Here is an 8,346-nt window from a genome sequence, read left to right on the forward strand (position 1 = left end):
ACACACACACACACACACACACACACACACACACACACACTGAGTGAGGAGTCGGGAGTCGATAAAATCACTTGAGGCGAGGTTGAGTGCAGAGGTAAGTAGTGACGCTGAAGGTCATTAATATTATTTAACACCTGCAGGCACAAACACTAATGAAGAAGAAAAACTGGACCGCCCTCTTTCTGCTGCCTCATAGGGAGAGAGAGTGTGTGTGATCGTTTCAGTTCCTTGCAACGATCCAAAAACCAAAAATGTAGCCCTGAATAAAATTGAAGTAGTTTATTTTGGTTCTTTTTCCGTTATGACTGATGGTCAAACAAGATGATAAAAGAAAGTTCTATGGCATTCATTCTCTGTATATATATATATCTTGTGGATATTTCACAAGGGTTAAACCTGAGTCAGATCATACAATAATGATAGCAATCATTCCCACAGGTACTCAGTATCAGCCAATGCTTACATTCAGGTATCTAAATGGACAACTGAACAACTTCTTGCTTTTAATGTCCAATATTGAATTTTATCAGTGTTAGACACACTGGTTGTTTCCAATAGACATATACAGATTTAAAAACATTGATGTCATTGGGGCGTCCAAATTTAAATATTGTATTTTCATTTGTTGGTATTCGTCATAAGTCACAGAATTTTCATAATTACATCATTTTCATTTCAATGGAGAATTTCAGGGACACAAAGTCAAAGAATGTAATTATTTTTGCTCTCACTGGAGATTTTTAATAATTTTTTTAGGAATGAGAAAAATGTGCTACAATAATGAGTTAGGTCAAGTTATAGTGTCCCAGGGTAAAAATAAAAAGTTATCATTCTCAAAGCGGTTTAATCATTAGCCACTTGGAAAAGAGCGTGTACCTTAGACATGTAGATGTTTCACCGAAGGGGTTGGAGGTCAGCGGTCGGCCCGGAGACTTGTTTCATTCGACAGGGATGGATAGAAGACACACTCGGGGAATCAAACCTGGGACCTTTCAGCTATGGAACCTCCTGGAGCACAGATACAGGACAAACTATCATTCACAAATATGGTGTAAATTTGAATTTAAGTTAACCCGCTCACTGTGTTTAATCTTCTTGTACATGGGTATAATGACAACAATAGGCATTCTATTCTATTCTCAGTGTAATCTGAAAAGATCAGCTCAGGTAAACGGGGAAAAGTGGAAAAAACTGCTTTTCTGCTCATTAAAGCGACTCCTAATCGAGTATCAATTGCAGTTCAATGTTGTTTCCTGTCTGCTGATTCTTCTCCTGGACGTCCGAGCTGCAGGACTGGATGTTTGATCTACTTAAGTGTTTTTCAAAGTCTGGATCGAAAAGGAGGGAGGAGGAGTGCTGGAGGTGTTTTGTACTCAGAGATTTGTCTGGGAGTGTGTAGAGACATACCTGTGTTGGAGACTTTATTCCCTGAAAAACACCCACATACGTTATTTGTTTAAGCAGCAAATAAGGACTTATGATCACAATTATAATGATGTTGCCCTCTAGTGGCCATAGGGATTATGACGGGAATAAAGCATAAAGTTAGATGACAGTATGAGAGCGCCAAGATCCGCAGAAGGAGGTAGGTTGGTGGATGGCTCGAACAAACACAAGACTTTCACCCGAGAGACCAATGTTCATGTCTTGTTTGAAAATAATAGTAGATAGAGAGTTTCTTTTAACTTTATGGAACAAACAGAGCTATTTCGAGTTCATTGTCACATGCGTAACTGGAAGTGAGTATCTTCTGATTTGTACCTAACCCATGATCTTTTTCTAAACACAACCAAGTTGTTTTTGTTCCTAGAACTTTGACGGTTTCACACGTTATCTGTTTCCAGTGTTTCGTATTTTCTTGCCACCACTAGGGGCACTAATTCGTGAAATGCTCTCGTGGGTCATATTTAACGGTAGGAATAAACAACCTCTATTGTTGTATGGTTTGGAGGAATTGTTGTGTTGAAAAAAATCAGGGTTCATATTAATCAAAATGAAATGTGCAGACATGAGAAATAATTGTGCAGAGAAAAACTAGAGGAAATAGGATGTATCTAATCTATCTTAAGAGTGGCACCAACAGAATAACCTGCCAAATTCACACACACACACACACACACACACACACACAGACACACACACACACACACACACACCTAATGCATAATCATTGACATAATACATTCCCTAGCCCCTTACCCTAACCTTAACCATCAAACCTAAATGCCTAACCGTATCCCTTACCCTAACCCTAACCATACCCTAACTCTAACCCTACTCCTAAAACCAAGTCTTAGTCCTCAAAAAGCCCTTTAACGTTAAGGGGACCAGCATTTTGTCCCCACAAAGCTGTCAGGTCCCCATAAGTATACTGTATTCACCATTTTTGGTCCCCACAAATGTAGCTAAACCTGGCCGCCTACACACACACACGCACACACACACACACACACACACACACACACACACACACACACAGTCTGTGACGTGGGCGTTTAGACTGGTGTGAAGGATAAAAAGGTTCGGAGTGCTCAGCAGGCCGACACTGACAGCCATCACAATGTCAAATTACTGTCACATAGCTAAATCTGCTTCTGTGTGTGTGTGTGTGTGTGTGTGTGTGTGTGTGTGAGTGTGTGTCTGTGTGTGTGTGTGTGTCAGGCACAGTGATGTGGGAGGGTCAGGGTCCTGGTGTGACCCCGACTCTGGATCGATAGCCGGGCCATCAGAGTTGACAGATGGCAAACCTGAGCCTGACCTCAACACAGAATTTCTACCACATCCTGGCACTGACAGACAGCGAACGCACCACGGCAGCGGTCAAAAAAGGTTCCTTTCTTTTTTTTGTGGTAGGACAGTTTAGACATGAAAGGGACATGAAAGGGCGAGAGGTGGGAATGACACGCAGCTAAGGGCCACAGGTCGAAACCGAACCTGCGGCCGCCATGACGAGGACTAAGGCTCTGCACATGGGTGCGCGCTCTGCCAGGTGAGCTACCCAGGCGCCCAAGTATCAGGTTTACATCATGAAAATTTTAGGTGATCATTCAGGGCATTAAGTCATTTATCATTTAGTGCATTATACTGCAGAAATGGATCCATTATTAGCTGTGAAAAGAACAATCATCTGTTTAATCATGATACATTATTTGCTAGATGATATAAATCTATGTTACATCACTTGTTTGTTTTGGTTTGTTGAAGAAGCTCCAACCTTACAGACTTAAAGGAGGATGGACTGTGCTGTGGTTGATGTGTGGGGCTCATTAACAACATTGTCTCTAAAAAGAATGGTGGACACAACAACAACAACAGCGCCAACGACAGCTACATCCATCCTGTCTGAGGATTTACACGCTCTCAGCTGGGACCTCCACCTTATTTTTAACTTTTGGCCAGCTGCACAGTCTGCCAACATATTAGCCTCCTTTACAAATCCTACTTTTTGTTGTTGTTATCTTTGGTGAATAGATTCCTGTCAGCACAACTAAACTGTTTTCCTCTGAACATAATCGGGAATGCAGTTTAGATGTATAGGAACTTAATTTATTAGAAGACAGGGTTGGACCCTTACAATAGAGGTGGCAGATCAGGAAACAGTAATCATATTCATTGATTTTGCAATGTCATCCGAAACAAACAATGTGTCGTCGGATCAGAAAGTGCTGATATGCGCTGTTTAAATTCAAGATGTCTCGATTAAGTTTTTGGGCCCCGATGCAAGTCTTTTGAAATTAATAACTTACAGTCTGATCTAGGCCTGTACAAAGGTTTCTTCATAAAATCGCAATTTCAATTCACCCTGTTCATAACAAGAATAATTTAGTTTTTAAATATCTCAGATTTTTTAATTTTTTTTATTTTTATAACCATAGCGGATTGCATCACAAACACTACTACTTTCTTCTGTGAGTTTTAAGAATAGACTGTATAAAATAGGTTTGAAAGCACTCCTGAGTGCTGCAATGCTATGTATGCCATGTAACGTTGACAGGCTTGTGGTAATGAGCAATGTGCTATATGTGCCAAAATATTATATGGATGTTTGGTATTGACTGTTTGTCTTGTTTTGGCATGGTTCATGTGCAATAAACATTTTGTGAGAAAAAAAATTGTGGCAGAGAATCAATTCCAAGCTAAAAAATCGTGATTCATTTTTTTCCCAGAATCGTTCAGGCCTGGTCTGATCTAATACTCATGTTCCCCTACTTGATTAAATATGTATCTGACACTTGAACTAACAGCTGTAGTACATTTCATCCGACACATCTTATTTTTGACAAGCCACTGATCAAAATACCAAAGGTCTTGAAAGTCTAGGAGCTTTAATTATTACTGGTCTGAATGAAAGTGGCAGATTGGGCCTCATCGTCAGTAGTGTTACAGAGTGGAGCTTCTTCCCTCACAGATGATCTTTGGTCGAGTTCAGACACACAAACTGACTCACATTAGTTAGCATTAGGAACTTTGCTGCTGGAAACCTAATGTAATGTAATGTTTGTCATTTTAACTTTCGAAAGTGACGTTCAATAACATCAGCATACACGTCATGACTCTTGATCTTTCATTACAGAGGTCGTGAATAAAAAAGAAGGAAGGCCTCTCAATATAATCTATTTTTTATTAATATTTATCTACCCTTTAGGGCGTGGGTCTAGGCTTACGTGCTGTAATGTATGTGTGTTGTCTGTATCTGCTCTTAACTAATTGCCCCTTGTGGGATTAATAAAGTCGTTGAATTAAATTGATTTGAGCTTCTCGTGAACAAGATCCCCATTTCTAGGCAGCATTACACGTTTAGCGACAGTGATCGTGCGTTGGGCTCGGACCACACAGATGGAGGACTGGAGCTGCTGCTCTGCTAACCCTCCTGCGTAGACACGCGGTAAAGATAAGATCAAAAATGACAATCTTTAAATGAAATAATCTTGGTTATTAAAATCTACAAAACAAAGTCTCAAACCAGCGACCAACCAGCCAGTAAATTACAGAAGAAACAGTAATGGCAATTCAATAGATCGACCCTCAGTAGTATTCTTCCTATCTGGAGAGTCCGAGCGCTGGGTGCTGGGTGTCTCCCACGGGCTCCAGACCGGTCTAATGATGACCCTCAACACGCTCCACTGACAGGGCAGAGGTCACAGGTCAACATCAGAAACAGGGAGGGGAGAGTGTGAGTGTGAGTGTGAGTGTGTGTGTGTGTGTGTGTGTGTGTGTGTTTACTATATGTTTATCAAATTCTCAACCTTCTAAACCCTGCACCTTTCATATTATTTGGGTTCTACTCAGCTTGTTTCATGTTGTTAAAAACTGAAACTGCGTGCGTGTGTACATGCGTGGTCTTTTCAAGTTTCCTGAAACTGTAGAAAATCCATTTCAAATTTTTACAAGAAGAAAAATGATACATTTTTTCTACCTGAAAATCACAGACCTTACCTTATTTTCTGTGATAAACACATATTCCTGACTCAATTCAGAAATCTATTCTGGATATGACCACTTATGTTTTTTCCATAGTGGATTTTTAAAATGAATTATAACCTTATGACAAAACACAAATCCCACTTCCATCTTTAATTGTGTTCTAGTGTAGACTGATTGCATTCCCTGAACATATGTGTTATCTCAGCTGTTTGAAATTGAGATAAAGACAATATTTATTTATAGATTATGAAGTAAAAGTTTAATTCTGAATTGTTTTTAAAACCCCAAATAAGTCACAGGTCAATTTGACCCGAAGGATACGAGAGGGTCCCAAAAGTGAAGACAACACAAGGGTTAAGATGGCCTTACCTTGAACTAAGAGGGGCAAAGTTCACAGTCCGGGTCCTCTGATGGAAACACTGCATGATGGGAACGCTGGTGGCAAAAACTCAGAAACATGTCAGGGCGTTTTCATACATGCAGCTTGTTTGCTTTGTTTCGTTTTAGGTATTTAGATAGGAACATCAAGAGTGGCACAAAAGTGACCACGTGCAAGCAAGTTGTTCTCTCATTGGTCAGTAATGTTACCGGGGAAGATTTACTTCAAAATACTTCCTTCTCTTTGTTTTCTCTTCATCATGTGGCACCGGCAGTCATTTTGCATTTATGAAGTTAATATGCAGTACCTGAGTTCATTTAACTCACTAAATACCCAGTTTGAACCAGGCCCCCCAGGAAGTGCACAGGGAATATGCATAAATAGATGTAACCCTCCTGTTGACCTTGGGTCACATTTGACCCCTTTAAAAAATGTCTATATCTGAAATATGGGTTTCTTTTAAACACAAAAAATGGATTGGATTCTATACAACGCTCTTTGCAAATACATTTGATCACTTTCATTCCTGACTAAACTCATCTGTGCGTTCCTCTGATCTTAACTATTAGTCAAAATGATTCATAATTTCTGCTTTTTTAACTCTATTATTAGGTATGATTCTATATAAATGAGGGTTATTGACCATGAATTTCAAAACGCACTGTAAAACTAATGGTAGCAAGGTGGATTTAGTAAAAACTAAAAAAAAGTCTGAAAATGGGACGAAAATGTCAAAGTTTTTGCTTTTTTGATCGGGTGGACAACACAATTGTTTATAGAGGGAAAACAAAGCAAAGACATTTAAGGGTTCAAAGAGTTGATCATGCTAAAATGGTTGGTGAAATGATTGGTTATTTATAGCAGATCACCAAAGGTGTCGCCAAAGTAAAGAAAACCTAAACTCTCAATTAAAATCCTGACTTTTCGGGAGTCCTCTCACAGAATTATCTCAGTTTCTCCTCTCTCTCTTCAACTCCCTCGTCTCCTACCCTCATAAAAAAATACTCTCTCTGTCTCTTCCATCTTTCCTCCCTCCCAGACTTTGCTGGCTCTAAAAATAATCCTGGGTTGGCCTCCTCCTCCTCCATCCTTAACCCCGTCCTGGTCTGCAGCTGATCTTCCTTGGCCGGACCCTCAGGTACCGGGATAACCGAACGGCGAGGCCGAAGCATGCATCACTGTCAGGCTAAATGTAGAATCAGCATTTCTGAGCCCGCCAAAACCCCCGGCTGGGCCTAACCCTTACCTGGTCAGTCCAAAGGAGACGCCGTGGCCCCTGAAGGCTCCGCTCCGCCCCGGTATTGATTTCCTTCTTTTACGGCAGAAACAAAGAGACTTTCTCTGTAGCATGATATATCATAATCACGTCATTTGTAGCTTTGAGTGCACAGATGTACGGGAAGCAGGCCAGCTTCCAGAGAGAGAGAGAGAGAGAGAGAGAGAGATAGAGAGAGAGAGAGAGAAAGAGAGAGAGAGAAAGAGAGAGAGAGAGAGACCCAGATAAAGAGGTCTGGCCTGTCTCGAGGTAAAAAACAAAGTGCATCATCTGAATTTGTGCTCCATTTCTCTGAGAGTAAATTATCATCCTGATGTTAAAAATCAAGTTTCTTTCTCAGCTTCTGTTGAATGTGAAACTACAAAACTTCAAACTCATCTGGCAAAAACATTTCATTAACATTTAGTGAAAGCAGATGTTTGATATTTGAGCCGGTATTTATTTGTTCAGGTCTTGTGCAGATCATGTTGTCCACACATTAGATTTTTATTGCATGAATGAGGAACTAACCAGAAGAAAACCTTAAAGGTCTCATGACGTGGTGCTCTTTGGATGCTTTTATATACAGCTTAGTGGTCCCCTAATACTGTATCTGAAGTCTCTTTTGTATAGGCCTTAGTGGTCCCCTAAAATTGGATCTAAAGTCTCTTTTATATAGACCTTAGTGGTCCCCTAATACTGTATCTGAAGTCTCTTTTATATAGACCTTAGTGGTCCACTAATACTGCATCTTAAGTCTCTTTTATATAGACCTTAGTGGTCCCCAAATACTGGATCTGAAGTCTCTTTTTCAAGATTCAGAATTGACGCAGTTCCAGCCACTAGAGTCAGTCCCACAATGAGCTTTCCTTAGTATGTGCCATTTCTGAGTCTGGGGAATTTGAGGAGAAATTGCCAACAATGGCCGAAATTACAGCTATGTCTCGTTAGCATGAAGCTAGCTACTTAATAGTTAGCATTATGCAAGTGTTAAAACGTAGTGGAATGAAGCAGCACTTTCTACCTTCAAACATTGCTGAAGAAGGCCTCTGAGACAAACACCTCCCAATCAGACATGTTTTAGCAGTTATGCAACCTGGAATTGGGGAGGATTTACCAACATTGGCAGCCAAGATTACGTTGTTTACTGCTGTTAGCATGTAGTCACATATGACAGAAAAAACTCCAGACCTGCCTACTTCAAGCAGATGACCAATCATAGAAGGCCGGCTTAGAGTTGCATACATTATTACAGAAAACACAGAAAAGCATAATATGTGACATTTAA

Source organism: Etheostoma cragini, chromosome 5 (assembly GCF_013103735.1).
Source record: "Etheostoma cragini isolate CJK2018 chromosome 5, CSU_Ecrag_1.0, whole genome shotgun sequence".
Taxonomy (NCBI): Eukaryota; Metazoa; Chordata; class Actinopteri; order Perciformes; family Percidae; genus Etheostoma; species Etheostoma cragini.